Raw genomic sequence first — 15767 nt, 5'->3', positions numbered from 1 at the left:
CCTCTTTTACGCTTCCAAACGGTCAGATGGAAGAGAAGCTGCATTGCTCCATTCTGCTTAACTGCGGAGTCCCAAGACATTGGCTGAAGGAACTCCCTGCAGCGTTATTTTAATGGAGGTCTGCTTTCTACTCACTCCACTGCCCACTGCTTTTCTTCCCTCAGTTCAGAGGCTGAAGGACTCTAATCGCAGACAGGATCAGAACCAACGGTGATGTGAAGAACTGCCTAAGGTCTCTGCAAGGACCTGTTCTCTCACAGTGTGTGTGTTTCTCTGTGAAAGAGCCAGAATCGCCATCAGCGTCAGAGCCTCAGAAAGAAAGCGTGTTTACACACTCCTTACTCTCCAGAGGTAATATTTATCATAAAAATCTAAGACATATTCTTCAGTCTTGAATCCAGATTTCTGGTACAGCAGCATAGCGGGGTTGCTTGCCAAGATGTGAAAGGTTACATCCTTGCCTCAGGTCTGAATCAGATGATAAATCAAGAAAGTCGTGATCCCTGCTCTTCTCCATTCGGGATGGACAAACAAATGAAATGTAAGCTTCATTGTATTTCATGTCAGGGACCATGAAACTGAAGGCAGTTATGACTTTTTTATAAAGGACAACACTGAAGTCAGGATACTGCAGGCACTTAGACAGGTCAAGGCCTGGTATCTAAACATATGTAGAAGCAAAACAGGATGAATCTTATTCTGGAAACAGAGACATACAGGGAAGAGAAACAAACAAAAATACTGTTTATTACCTTAATAGCTGGCTTCTTCATCAGGCCAGAAAAACTCATGACACATAGAGTTTATCATTGGGATGTGGTTTGGCTGATCATCATGGTAATTGAGATGTGCATTTGGCTCAGGCATCCACTGAGGCTCACTCTTGTGCAAGTGGGAACGGATCTGTGACAGGAGCTGTAGTTTGGGTGATTTTGTTTCGTAATCATGCCTGATATAAAGTTTCAAGATCCGAGACGTATAAGTGCTGACAATACTTTGGTCCACAGCCATATCTTCTGATCCCATCAAACGATTCAAAAATTTAGTGGTCTGGTGCCGAAATCCTTTCCTGGATGACAAGGCAGTCTGTAGTGGTCAAGGATTCTGAAGTCCTGGCAGGTGGTTCTGCATGTGGCTTGTCCGGCTGAAATCCTGGAAACTTTGGCTCCATAAATCCCGTCAACCAACAGAAGAGCAGCATTAACGACCTGATCCAACTCAAAAAGTGGTAATCCTCAATCTCTTTTCACTTGTCTGACAATCAGTTTATGCTTCAGTCTCCGAGCTTTCTGCGTCATAGCAACAGCACCGGGACAAGCTTCCAGCCTCTTCAGGAGCAGCTTTTCCTCAGATGCTCACGGGCATATTCTTGGGACCTTTACGTTTCATATCCTTCTCTAGTTGAGGTTTCCTCTTTTCTCGAGTCCTTGCTTGCAAAGATGTGTTTGAATCTGAGTCCTCACTGTCAATGTCCATCCTGTCGGGTTTTTCCTCCTCACTCTCCACCTCCTGCTTTATCTGGTCGGGGCCCTGACCTTCTTTCTGCCCCTGACCATTGTCCCAGAAGCTTCTGCACCAGCAGGGGGTGAGACATACTCCATCCCAGGGTCTATGACTCCATCGCCTTCCACCTCATCATCATCATGAAACAAGGCTTGTGGTGGTATCACATTGGGAATAAGATCTGCTTCTGAAAGCAAGTTGGGAGTGGCTGAATGAGAGGCTGGTGTTCCAGGGGCAGAGAAGTCCAGAGATGGATAAGGAGAGGGGCTGGTGAGTGGCCAGCAATCGGAGGAGCTCAAGGAGGAGAAGTCAATCACTTCTCCTTTTTTAGGAATCATGTCTGGCCTGCGGCCTTGGCTTATGAATGTTATGGGGATAGAACAAGTGCTCCTGTCAAGAAAGCCAGCCCCTTCCTTCTGGGCTCTTCTAATGTCTTTCACTTCCTGAGTTTGAGACCTTTTCTCTTTGAATTCCATGGCAGATTACATAGGATTCCAGCTCACCCATTTCCTAAGTCCCTCAACAGTAATGATGGGATCTAAAGTTGGTTTTGAGGCTTTTACTTTTAAAGTAGAGGCAGCTTCTCTGCTTCAGATTTCATTGTCGGGGGCTTATGGTGAACAAGTTTCCACCATCCTGGTTCTCCAAATTCCTGAGCACCTGAGCAGAAGTACATAGGACTTCCCATACTGAGGCAACCCGCTACAGTGCTCCACCAGTTTGAAGTCTTTTTTCCTATTCCCTAGTAAAAAAGTCTAATGCTTCTCAATTAAAGCACGGATATCTTTTTTTCCTCCTAAAGTAACCTTGGCACCCACTTCCTTCCAGAGACAAGTTGTACATTGCCAACATGACAACTTGCTGCCATGTCAGCTTCAGCCTTTCAAACTGCTTCTTGCCATCTTCTGAGCAATTGGAACAAATGAATCTAAAAAAGTTATCACTCTTAAGGTAACTGAGCTGTTCTCTCAGCTGATTGACCAGTATCCATTTCTGGCACTTGTCACAGAAGTAGGACAGCTGTTCCTCCATCCACAATATGTCCCCTTTATCACTGTTGAGGGAATCCCCGCTGTGATCATGAGACAAGTCCACGGAGGCCTGGTCCTCCGATTTGACAGTCAGGAAGGTCTCCTCCTCCACTTTGCCCTCCTCCAGCCCTTCTGAAGTAGGGGTTCTTGTGGCTTCATTATCGCCGACTTATCAAACTACTCAGGTGGATGTTACTCTCCATCCCTTCGCATGGGTTCAGAAGCCCTTCCTGGTACCAATCTCAAACTCTGGACAACCATGCTTCAAGGGGCTTTGACCCTTGATCTCACAAACAGAACTCTTTGGAAGAGCACCAACTCAAACTTCTTTATTCAGACATGTGGGACTTTTAAAGAAGTAATTTAGAATATCTGCTCCACTGTCCTTTATTGGATCAAGTGTAAAAGGACAGTGACAAAAGAAAGGCTGATGATTCCACTAAGCTACTCATCAACAATACACGCACATTTTCAATAACTTTTGTCCCCTCAATATTTAACATTCATTTCAAGTCATGTTTTTTGAGATCCTTTTGTCAATACCATCTTCTTTCTTTCTGCTTCAAGTTGCTCTGTCAAAATAATTTGTTCTCTTAAAAGACGGATGTTTTCTTTTTTCCGAGTTTGCCTCTCAATGTCTCTGATCACTCCATCATGAAGTCTCTTCCGGTCCTACTGCTGCTTCAGATGCACGCCGGCCACAGTGGTCACCCTCAGCAGCACTGAGAGGCCCAGTACCACCTTTGAGGACCTCAACATCCCTGCACTGGCTGGCCTGGTCCCGCCGGCCCCAGGCCCAAGGCCTCATTATGTTTTTCTTCTTGTGTCCCTTGTTGGGTCAGCTTGCCATGCCTGCCCATTGTGCCAGCTTGCTCTTTTCATTAGGAGGCCCCAGGATCTGAACCAGTGACCTCCCAAGTGGTAGGTGGGAGCCCAGTCACCTGAGCCATATCCACTTCCCTGATTTAGTTTCAATGCATCTATTCATGTCCTTTGGAGCTTTAGGTGGCTTAAGGTATTACTTATCATAGCTCCTCTTTGGAGGATCTAGTTTTAGGCCAGTGAGAATGTCCAAATCAAGATATCATCAAGGCAATTCTTTCTTCACAAAGACTGACTGCCAGCAATCCTTGACACCTCTGCCACATGGCAAGGCACATGGTGACATCTGCTAGTAACTTCCTTCCCTTCTGAGTTGTGCTGTTTTCAGCTTCTTGCTTCTGTATCTTCTCTTATTAATTACTTTTGAGATTGAAGTATTTTCCTCATGTTTGTAAACCAGTTGTACATTTTTGTCAATTGTCTACTTATATTCTTTGCTCATTTCCTACTAGGGTCTTGGTACTTTTACTATAGATTTCTATAGGTCCTATATTTATTTTATTTTATTTTTTAAAAATTTATTTATTTTGTATTTTTTTCTTTCCCCTTCTCCCCCTCCAGTTGTCTGCTCTCTGTGTCCATTTGCTGTGTGTTCTTCTGTTACCACTATCTATCCTTATCAGTGGCACCAGGAATCTGTGTTTCTTTTTGTTGTGTCATCTTGTTGTGCCAGCTCTCCGTGTGTGCAGTGCCATTCTTGGGCAGGCTGCACTTTCTTTCACGCTGGGCAGCTCTCCTTATGGGGTGCACTTCTTGTGTGTGGGGCTTCCCTACACGGGGGACCCCCCTGTGTGGCACAGCATTCCTTGTGCACATCAGCATTGCACATGGGCCAACTCCACACGTCATGGAGGCCCAGAGTTTGAACCATGGACCTCCCATGTGGTAGGCAGATGCCCTATCTACTGAGCCAAGTCTGCTTCCCTATTTAGTTTCTTAAGAATAATAATCTTACCTTTTCATTTTATGAAATATTTTTTATATATAGGAGTTTATAAACTTTTTGATATTTCCTTAGAGTTTTATCCTTTACTTGTAGGTTTAGGAAGTCCTTCCAGAATCATAGACACTTGAACTTGTTGAAATGACAAGGGCTCTGTGGTGCAGTTACGATCAAGGAACAATGAAAGGATTGTTTTCCAAGAGGGAGTTGCACTCTCTGATAATGGTGGAAGGAAGAATGATGATTGTAATGGTTAATGTAATGTCAACTCAGCCAGGTAATGGTGCCCAATTGTAATACAAGGGCATATCATGGACTTTAATCATCAGTGAGATGATTGCATAGATGGCTGGTTATATTGAAAATCAACTAAGGAGATTGCCATCAACAATGAGTAATGGCTCATCCAATCAGCTGAAGGCCTTAAAAGGGGAAGTAATTTCAGCATTCAGAGAGAGAATTCCCATCTCTACTTTGGACAGCTAGCATCTCCTGGAACTTATCAAGGACCTTCATTGGGGCCACTGGTTTGCAGCCTTCCCTGCAGAATTTGGACTTGTGCATCCCCACAGTTGCATGAGACAATTTTATAAAATCTCATGCTATTTACAGATATCTCCTGTTGATTCTGTTTCCTTAGATAACCCTAACTAGTATAGCTTGGTACTGGGAATGGTTCTTGAGAAACATAATATTAAAAATGGGATTTCTGAACTGGTTCTGGGATTTTTACAATAGGCTCTCTATTCTGATTAGATTCAAGGGCACTAATAACTCTATTTCCAATAATCAAGAGGACATTGACAGTCCATGGTATAAGCTTGCAATAGAGATATGCATGATATCACCCCAGATATGACTACTTCTATGCTTATAAGGGGCAAGGATCTGGGTAAGAGTGTTTTTAACACATTAACCGAGTTTTGTGGAGTTAAAAGTTACAATAATGTTGGCTAGCTCTTCCTAAATATGCTAGATGCAGTCACAAAAGAAAAGATGAGCTAAAGGCTTCAAATTTGCAACTTAAACACTGCATAAATGATGTGAAAGTTTCTATATGTGCTCTGAAATAAAATCTTGTTTCATGCAGCCACAGACTGAGATCTCTGAAAACCAGACTCAGAGTCTCATTGTATGTGTAGCAGAGTTATAATAGAAATGAAAATCTCAATCTTGCAGGGTGTCTGCTGTTAAAGAGAAGGCATTTATTGGAAAGGTGTAGAACCCTGAGGATTGGGATGGAGACATATGAGTTGATGATGGTATCAGTGGGGACACTGACACCCTACATTCTGCTGAGACTTTTCCAGATAAATCTGTCATGGTCAATCCTGTGGAGAACACCCAAAGTCAAGCTTGCCTCATCCAGCTTCCAGCCTGCCCCAGGGAGTCTGGATCTCCTCTCTTCCCTGAGGTGGGTATTGCCCAAACTCAAGCCTGCACTGTTCAAATTCTAGCCTTCCCTGCCCTGGAGAAATCATCACTCAACCTCTTCCCTACCCTGAGGAGTCTACCATCCTACCCTTGCCTGAAGAGATTAATCCTGTCTTACCAGATGAATCTGCCAAAGAAAGCCTGATGTCAGTAGATTGCAAAACATTTCTAATTATTCTCCTTACCCACCCCTCACCATCACTCTTCTCTTCCAGACCTATAACCAGACTAAAATTACAAGCCCCCAAAGGTGAAATACAAAGTGAGACCCATGAAGAAGTATGCTATACTCTAAAAGAACTGCATGAATTTTCCAATTTATATAGACAGAAACCAGGGGAATATGTATGGGAATAGATATTAAGGGTATAGGGTAATTGTTGAAGGAATATAAAGTTGTATCAGGCTGAATTTATTGATATGAGCCCAGTAAGCATTGTTCTTGATTTAGTGTTGTAGCTCAAGGGGTTCAAAAAGCCTCTAACAGTTTGTTCAGGTGGCTGGCTGAAACATGGACTAAAAGATGACCTTCAGTCTGAGATCAAGATGTCCAATTTATGCTGGTGTTCTGTAGATGAAGGGATCCAAAGACTTAGAGGGATTGGAATGCTAGAATGGATTCACCATTTAAGACCTGCCCAACCATTCCAGGAATGTCCAGAGGACACACTTTTAACCAAGACTGTGAGGAATCAATTTGGGAGTCTAACTCAATCTCCCCTGAAAATCTCTGTGGTTGTTCTCTGTAGGTCAGATATTACTGTGGGAACTGCTGTCATGGGAATAGAATCCTTAAACACTATGGGGATGATAAGATCCCGGGCTGGCAGATGCAACACTTAACTGCCAAAGACAAGGTGGGCAAGGTTACCACAATGAAAGACAGACTCAAAGCACCAATCAAAAGATTCTGAGATGCATAGACCTATGGCATTGTCTAATAGATCATGGGGTACCTAGAAGAAAATAGATGGCAGTCTACTAAATTCCTACTTGATCTGTATAAGCAGAGGAGTTCTAGTTTGAATGAACAAAACCATAATTTGAATTATGGAAACAGAGAATCACAGCCCCCTAATCAATTCCCAGGCTTGACACATTTTACAGACCCAGAGCCCTTTGAATGAGAGGAAGGACAGGTACCAAGAGAAAGGATCCTGTTACACTGCCAAAAATTTATACTGTTAATCCTCCTTCCAACTTTCCCAGAAACGACCTCTGGCCTTTTACCAGGGTAACTGTGTACTGGGGAAAAGGAAATGATAAGACATTTTGAGGCTTATTTGACATTGGTTCAGAAGTGACATTAATTCCAGGAGAACTAAAATGCCACTATGGTCCACCAATCAGAGTAGTGCTTATAGAGGTCAGGTGATCAATGGAGTTTTAGCTCAGATCCACCTCACAGTGAGACCAATATGTCCATGGACACATCCTGTGGTTGTTTCTCCAGTTCCAGAATGTATAATTGGAATATACATACGCAGTAACTGGCAGAATCACCACAATGGATCCCTGACTTGTGGAGTGAGGGCTATTATGGTAGGAAAGGTTAAGTGGAAGCCACTAGAACTGCCCCTACCTAACAAAATAGTAAATCCAAAGCAATACCAGATTCTTGGTGGGATTGCAGAGATCAGTGACACCATCAAAGATTTGAAGGATGCAAGTATGGTGATTCCCACCACATCGCCATTCAACTCTCCTATTGGCCTGTGTAGAAAACAGATGGATCTTGGAGGATGATAGTACATTATCATATACTTAACCAGGTGGTGACTCCAATTGTAGATGCTTTCCCAAATGTGGTATCATTGCTCAAACAAATCAGCTGGTACCAGGTATGGAACTTTTGATCTGGAAAATGCTTTTTTCTCAAGTGCCTTTAGTAAGGACAACCAGAAACAGTTTGCTTCCAGTTGGCAAGGCTAGCAATATACCTTCACTCTCCTACCTCATGGGCATATCAACTCTCCAGCCCTATGTCATAATATTGTCTGCAGGGACCTTGATCAACTCTCCTTCCCATAAGCCATCACACTGGTCCATTTTATTGATGATATTATGCTGATTGGACTTAGTGAGCAAGAAGTAGCAGTTATGTGAGACCTATTGGTAAGGCATTTGTGTGAGAGAGGATGGGAGATAAATTCAACCAAAATCCAGGGGACTTACACCTTGGTGAAATTTCTAGGCATACAGTAGTGTGGGGCATGTCAAGACATCCCTTCTAAAGTGAAGGATAAGCTGTTGCATCTGCTCGCTCCTATGACCAAAAATGAGATACAATGCTTAGTTGGTTTCTTCAGATTTTGGAGAAAACATAGTCCTTGTTCAGGTGTGCCACTTGGCCCATTAACTGAGTGATCAGAAAAGCTGCTAGTTTTGATGGGAAATGGAATAAGAGGAGATTCTGCAACAAGTCCAGGCTGCTGTGCAAGCTGTACTGCCACTGGCCATATGATCCAGCAAATAAAATGGTGATGGAGGGAAGTGGATTTGGCTCACCTGATAGAGCATCCACCTACTATATGGGAGGTCCAGTGTTCAAATCCAGGGTCCTCTGACCCATGTGGTGGGCGGGCACATGAGCAGTACTGATGTTTGCAAGGAGTGCCATGCGATGCAGGGGTGATCCCCATGTAGGGGAGCCCCATGTGCAAGGAGTGCACCCCTGCAAGGAGAGCCACCCTATGCCAAAAAAGCACAGCTGGTACAGGAGTAGCAGTGAACACATGGAGAGCTGACATAGCAAGATGATGCAACAAAAAGAGACACAGATTCCTGGTGCTACTGACAAGAATGTGAGTGGACACAGAAGAACACACAGTGAATGGACACAGAGAGCAGAAAATGGGGTGGGGGGAAAGGGGAGAGAAATTTAAAAAAAGGTTATGGAAGTGTCATTGACAAATAGAGATTCCATCTGGAGTCTTTGGCAGGCCCCTACAGGAGAATCACAACCCAGATTTCGGAGTTTAGCTCTGCAGATAACTACTCTTCTTCTGAGAAACAGCTTTTAGCCTGCTACTGAACCTTAGTAGAGACTGAATACTTAACCATGGGCCACAAATTACCATGATATCTGACTTGCTTACCATGAGCTGGGTATTGTCTGACCCACGAAACCGTAAAGTTGGGCATGCACAGCAGCACTCCATCATAAAATGGAAGTGGTATATATGAGATAGTGCTCAAGAGGGTCCTGAAGGCACAAGTTATATGAGAAAGTGGCCAAAATGCCCATATTCACCACTCCTGCCACATTACCTTCTCTTTCTCAGCCCACAGCTATGACTTCTTGGGGAGTTCCTTTCAATCAGTTGATTAAGAAAGAGAAAATTGGACCTGATTTACAGATGGGTCTGCATCATATACAGGTACCTCCTGAAAATGAACAACTGCAGCACTGCAGCCCCTTTCTAGGATGTTCCTGCAGGATAGTGGCAAATCCTCTGAGTGGGCAGAACTTTGAGCAGTGCACCTGGTTATTCAGTTTGCTTGGAAGGAGAAATGGCTGGAGGTGCATTTGTACACTGATTCATGGGCTGTTTCCAATGGTTGGGTGGATGGTCAGGGACTTGGAATGAACATGATTGAAAAATTGATGACAAAGAGTTCTGGGGAAGAGTTATATGGATAGAGCTGAGTGAGCAAAAACATGAAAATATTTGTGCCCTATGTGGATGCTCACCAGAGGGTGACTTCAGCAGAGGAAGATTTTAATAATCAAGTGGATAAGATCACCAGCTCTTTGACTCACACTCAGTCTCTTTCCTTAGCCACTCCTGTCATTGCCCAATGTGCTCATGAACAAAGTGGCCATGGTGGTAAGAATGGAGGTTATGCATGGGCTCAGCAACATGGACTTATACTCACCAAGACTGACTTGGCTACAACCACTGTTGAGTGCCCAGTCTACCAGCAGCATAGAGCCACACTCAGCCCCTGATATAGCACAATTCCCTGAGGTGATCAGCCTGTTACCTGGTGGCAGGTTGATTACATTGCACCAATTCCATCTTGGAAGGGGCAGCAATTTGTTCTAACTGGAATAGACACATACTCTGGGTATGGGTTTGTCTTCCCTGCATGCAATACTTCTTCCAAAACTACCATCTGTAAACTTACCAAATGTCTTATCCACCACCATGCCATTCCACACAGCATTTTTTCTAATCAAAGAACGCATTCCCAGGAAATAATGATTAGAAATGGGCACATACTCATAGAATTCACTGGTCTGATCATGTTCCCCTTCTCCCTGAAACAGCTGGATTGATAGAATTGTGGAACAGCCTTTTGAAGACTCAATTATAGTGCCAACTAGGTGGCAATACCTTGCAGGGCTGGAGCAATGTTCTTCAGGAGGCGGTGTATGCTCTGAATCAGTGTCCACTCTATGGTGCTCTTTCTCCCATAGCCAGGATTCATGAGTCCAGGTATCAAGGAATGGAAATGGGAGTGACACAACTCATTATTCCCCTAGTGATCCACTAGGAAATTTTTTGCTTCCTGTCCCTGCAACCTTGATCTTTGCTGTTTTGCAGGTCTGGAGTGCTTCGCCCAGGGAACACAACAAGGGGTCCATTCAACTGGAAGTTAAACTGCCACCTGGCCACTTCGGGCTCTTCATGCTTCTGAATCAATAGATAAAGAATGGGATTTCTGTACTGGCTGGGGTGATTGATCCTGATTATCAAGAAGAAATAGGATCACACCCACATAATGGAGGTAAAGAATACTTTGCCTGGAATACAGGAGATCCCCTAGGGTGTTTCTTAGCACTACCATGCCCTGTGATTAAAGTCAATGGAAAATTGCAACAACCCAGTCCAATCAAGTCTAAAAATTTCCCAGAATCTGCAGGAATGAAAGTTTGGATCATCTCACCAGGCAAAGAACCATTGCCAGCTAGAGGTTCTTACTGAGGGTAAAGGGAACATGATATGGATAGTGGAAGAAGGTAGTGATAAATACAAACTTTGACCACGTGACAGGTTACAGAAAGGAGACTGCAATGGTCATGAATATTTTTTCTTGTATTATTATGAGTATGTTTGTATATGTACATAAAATGAGTATCTTTGTTTTCTTCCCTAACCTTTCCTCTTATCATACAACATAAGGAGTATTAATCTCATGTTGTAATATTTAAGGATGTGAAGTTTAAGAGTGAGTGCTCAGCATGTAAATGTGTTGCCTTCCCCCCAGCATGGGACATGACTCCCGGGAATGAGCCTCCCTGGTGCTGAGGGATTACTACCAAGTACCAACTGGTGATGTAACCAGAAAATGACCTTGAATAAAAGGATCAACTCGGACCAGCAGAATATCTCAGTCTACATATAATACAAGGAGTTAAAAATGCTTTTTGACCTGAATAAAAGGGGGAAATGAAAAGGACAAATGAGTTTATTTGGCTGTGAGTCTCCAAAAAGAGCCAGGAGGTTATCAGAGGGGTTGCCCTTATGCACATCTCAGCAGAGTCCCAGAGACAGATAAAGTAGATACAACCCAACCCCAGGTATTGGTTCATCTGAGGGCTACAGAGACCCACAGTTTCTATGGTCATGGCAGATGGAGTTCAGTGCCATCTCAGTTGGCCCTACTTTGGAGTTTGTCTTTCTGTGTGATGGAACTGGACTCAGATGTGATCTTTGTCCACAAGTCTCTCCTGTTACTTTTACCAGAGCTGTAGTTGGTGCTGGGGTTTAATGTATACCCAGGGGACCTGAATCTCTGGACTGACCATGTGATAGCCAGGCCTTGAGCCCCAACAGACTTGCAACTCCCACACTCTGGTTTATTGGACTTACCCCACTCAGCTAACATGGAGGTGAAGAAGGTCAACCACCATACCAGGGAGCCAAGAGTGCCTACAACTTAAAGTAGGAGAATTGCATCCAGCATCCATGTGGAATCTAAGCCCCCTCTTGATATAGATGTGGAGTGGACACAGCCATTCTAGGGTCCACAGGATGGAGGAATAGATTATGGATTAGAATGGACTTACTGATATTCTATTCATGAACTATTGTGATCAGTAATTGAAGAAAATGTGGCCTTGGTGTGGAGAATGTGGCCATGGTTGCTGCTGGGGGTAGGGAGTGGGAGGAAGAGATGTGATGTGGGGGCATTTTTGGGACTTGGGGTTGTCCTGGGTGATGCTGCAGAGACAGTTACCAGACATTGTATGTCCTCCCATGGCCCACTGGGCTATGATGTGGACCATTGACCATGAGGTGCAGTGGTGCTCAGAGATGTATTCACCAAATGCAATAAATGTCTCATGATGATTGAGGAGGTTGTTGTTATGGGGGGAGGAGTGGGGTGAGGAGGGTGCGGGGTATATGGGGACCTCATATCTTTTGAATGTAACATTAAAAAAATAAAGACAAAAAAAGAGTGAGTGCTACCCAAGGACTTGTACACTATTCTGTAGGGATTTAGTGTCCTTCTGGTTGTATGTAGGACAGTAAGGTGATGTGTATGCCTGCCAAGTTGACAAGAGGTGGCCTGTGATGGTTATGTTAATGTGTCAACTTGGTTAGGTAATGGTGTGCAGTTGTTTGGTCAAGCAAACACTAGGCTACCTGAAATACAAGGGCATTTCATTGACTTTAATAATTGTGAGTTGATTGCAAAGAAGGTTGGCTACATTGTAAATCAACTAAGGAGATTGCCGTGAGCAATGTGTGACATCTCATCCAATCAGTTGAAGGCCTTAAAAGGAGAAGTGATTTCAGCATTCAGAGTGAAAATTCCATCTCTACTTCAGACAGTCAGCTTCTCCTGGAACTCATCAAGGACCTTCACTAGAACCCCTGGTTTGCAGCATGCCCTGCAGAATTTGGATGGTCATGTGAGACAACTTTATAAAACCTCATACTATTTACAGATTATCTCCTGTCAGTTGTTTCCCTAGAGAACCCTGACTAATACAATGATGTAGAGGCTTAAAGACTATTAAAAGAAATTTAAATAGACCTAAATACATGGAAAGACATCCTATATTCATGGATTGTAAGTCTTAATACTGTTAAGATGGCAGTACTTCCTAATATGATTAAGAGATTCAAGAAAGTCTCTATTAAGACCCCATGGTGGCTTCTTTGTATAAATTGACAAGCAGATCCTAAAATTTATATGGAAATTCAAGGGACTCAGAACAGATAAAATAATCTTGAAAAAGAATAAAGGTGTAGGACTCCCTTTCCCCATTTCAAAAATTATTGCAAATCTATAATAATCAAGATGCTGTGGGAAGTGGATGTAGCTCACCTGATAGAGCATCTGCCTACCATGTAAGTGGTCCAGGGTTCGATATCCAGGGCCTCCTGGTCCGTGTGGTGAGCTGGTCCATGTGCAGTGCTGCCACACACAAGGAGTGTTGTGCCACGCAAGAGTTCCCCCCCCCATGTAGGGGTGCCCCATGAGCAAGGAATGTGCCCCACAAGGAGAGCTACCTGGTGTGAAGAGAGCAGCCTGCCCAGGAGTGGCACTGCACACATGGAGAGCTGATGCAGCAAGATGAGACAACAAAAAGAGACACATTCCTGGTGCCGCCTGACAAGAGTGCAAGTGGACACAGAGGAATGCATACTAAATTTACATACAGAGCAGACAACGGGGTGGGGGGGGGGTAGGAGAAAGAAATGAATAAAAATAAATCTTTTAAAAAAAGATGCTGTCATACTGTAATAAGGATAGGCATATAGAACAATAGAATAGATCTTAGATTCTGAAAACAAATTCTTACGTTTATAGCCTGGTTTTTGATAAAGGTACTGAAAAATTCAATGGGTAAAGATAATATTTTCAACCGATGTTACTGGGGCATTGGGATATCTACATGCAAAAGAATGAAATTGGACTGCTGCTACCCTGCATGATATGAAAGTATGAACTCAAAAAGGATAAAAGTCTTCAATGTAAGAGCTCAAACTATAAAACTTTAAAAAAATGTGCCAATTTTGTGATCTTGGATTAGCGATGGTGTCTTAGATATGACACCAAAAACACAATAACCAAAAGAAAAATAGATAAATTGGATTTCCTCAAAGTTAAAAAGTTTTGTATTTCAAAGAACACCATTAAGAACATGAAAAGACAACCCACAGAATGTGAGAAAATATTTTCAAATCACATATCTGTTAACAAACTCTTAAAACTCAATAATAAAAGTCAACCTCATGGTGGCAGCTGTTGTAGCACAAAAGGGAGGAAAAGGCAAGCCAGGCGAACAGACTGGCTGGCCATCTAAACAGCTAACTAACAACGAACTAAACTGGCAACCTACTGCTTACGTACCAAACCAATTGCCCAACAAGTTAAGCCGAGCTCCCCCACCATCAACTCAGGTTGGACCTGTTCCCAGCCTGCCTACCCAGCAGTGGTGGCAGCCCTGGGAGGAGGCACTGGTATCTGTTTCTTTCAATTCTTGGGATTTGAAGATGGCTGCACAATCAGCTCCGAAGGTTGTGCTAAAAAGTACGACCAAGATGTCTCTAAATGAGTCCTTTACTAATATGTTGAAGAACAAACTGCTTATGCCTGTGAATATTCAGGCTTCGATGCAGCAACAACAGCAGGTAGCCAGTGCCAGAAACCGAAGACTGACCCAGCAGCTGGAGAACATACCCTCTGTCCAGGCAGCATTAAAACTTAAGCAGAAGAGCTTAAAGCAGCATCTGGGTAAGAGTAACATCCAGGCATGGTTAGGCTGACCCACAGGGACCCTGTCCAGGGGAGCAGTCAGAGGATAAGGACTGCCCATAATCCAGAAAGTCTTGCCTAGAGGAGTACTACATAGGTGATATCCACGAGAACTCTACTTAAGGCAGGATTTCACTCTGAGGTTAAAACATGCTTCGAGGTGGACTAGCTGTAGCTCCTTGAATGGGCTTAGGAGGAGGTGGTGTTCGAGGTCATGGAGGTCCTGGTAGAGGGGGCCAAGGGCATGGACTATGGGTCATGGCAGAATCGGTGGTAGAGGTTGGGGCATGACAGGTTGGGGAAGAGGGGGCTTTGTAGGCAGAGGCAGAGGTCATGGCCGAGGGAGAGGTGCCCTTGCTCACCCTGTACTGACCAAAGTGTAGCTGGATAGCCAGTTGAATGCAAACATGACAAAAATGAAAGGACACCTGGATGCACAGTTGGATGCCTATATGGCTCAGACAGATCCTGAAACCAATGATTGAAGCCTTCCCCCCTCCCATGAGAGACTCTTGTTGAAGTCATGGCATCTGTACATAACCTTGAATAACAGATGAAAAGAACTTTGATTAATGCTGAAGGGACCTATCACAACAGGCTATGGACTGACTTGCCACCAGTTTGTGCATTTAGTGTGTTCCTTTTACTTTTTGATACTGTGTTGTATAGAACTCTTTTTTCCTTTGACTTGGTTTTTTATATATATCTATACAATTTTATTTTATTTTGCCCAGATTTCTCTTTGAATGTGTTGGCCTTGTGGCTAGAACACCCTTTTCCCACCTGCCTTCACTCGTATTCTCTGACATTCTAACATTTCCTCTCTTCATCTCTGTGCCTCCAGAAAGAGCCATTTAGGGTACATTTTGCAATCAGTGTAATTGGAAGATTAATGTGCCTCCCTAATGTCTAAGTTTCTTAGGTACAGTTTTGTTCTACATCTTTAATGTCTTCTTAGAAGTGTATAAAAAACTCAAAGCTTAAAAATCCATTCTGCTATGTTACATCTAGCAAATTGGGAACATTTGACTTAACTACAGGGCCACATAACAGGTTACAGGTGGTAGCAGCTCTGATCTGGTTAAAATTACTACTACATGAGTTGAAACTACATAGATGAAAACCAGTGTGCTGGGTTGGGTGTGCGTACTTTCTACCTTTGAATGAAATTAATAAACTTTCCTCTTGGCTTTGTATCATGCCCAAAGGGTATTATTGGGTATTATTGGGTTGGCCAACTGCAGTATGGAGGAAGA

At 43.4% G+C, this 15767-nt stretch overlaps 2 pseudogenes; one reads left to right on the top strand and one right to left on the bottom strand.

Moving 5' to 3' along the window:
* Nucleotides 1-302: 302 nt before the first annotated feature.
* LOC101430110 (cysteine-rich protein 2-binding protein-like) lies at nt 303-2737 on the bottom strand (annotated as a pseudogene).
* An 11512-nt stretch (nt 2738-14249) lies between these two features.
* On the top strand, nt 14250-14996 carry LOC101429230 (chromatin target of PRMT1 protein-like; annotated as a pseudogene).
* The last annotated feature ends 771 nt before the right edge of the window (nt 14997-15767 follow it).

This window comes from Dasypus novemcinctus, chromosome X (assembly GCF_030445035.2).
Source record: "Dasypus novemcinctus isolate mDasNov1 chromosome X, mDasNov1.1.hap2, whole genome shotgun sequence".
Lineage (NCBI taxonomy): Eukaryota > Metazoa > Chordata > Mammalia > Cingulata > Dasypodidae > Dasypus > Dasypus novemcinctus.
This window is presented reverse-complemented; position numbering and strand designations above follow the sequence as displayed.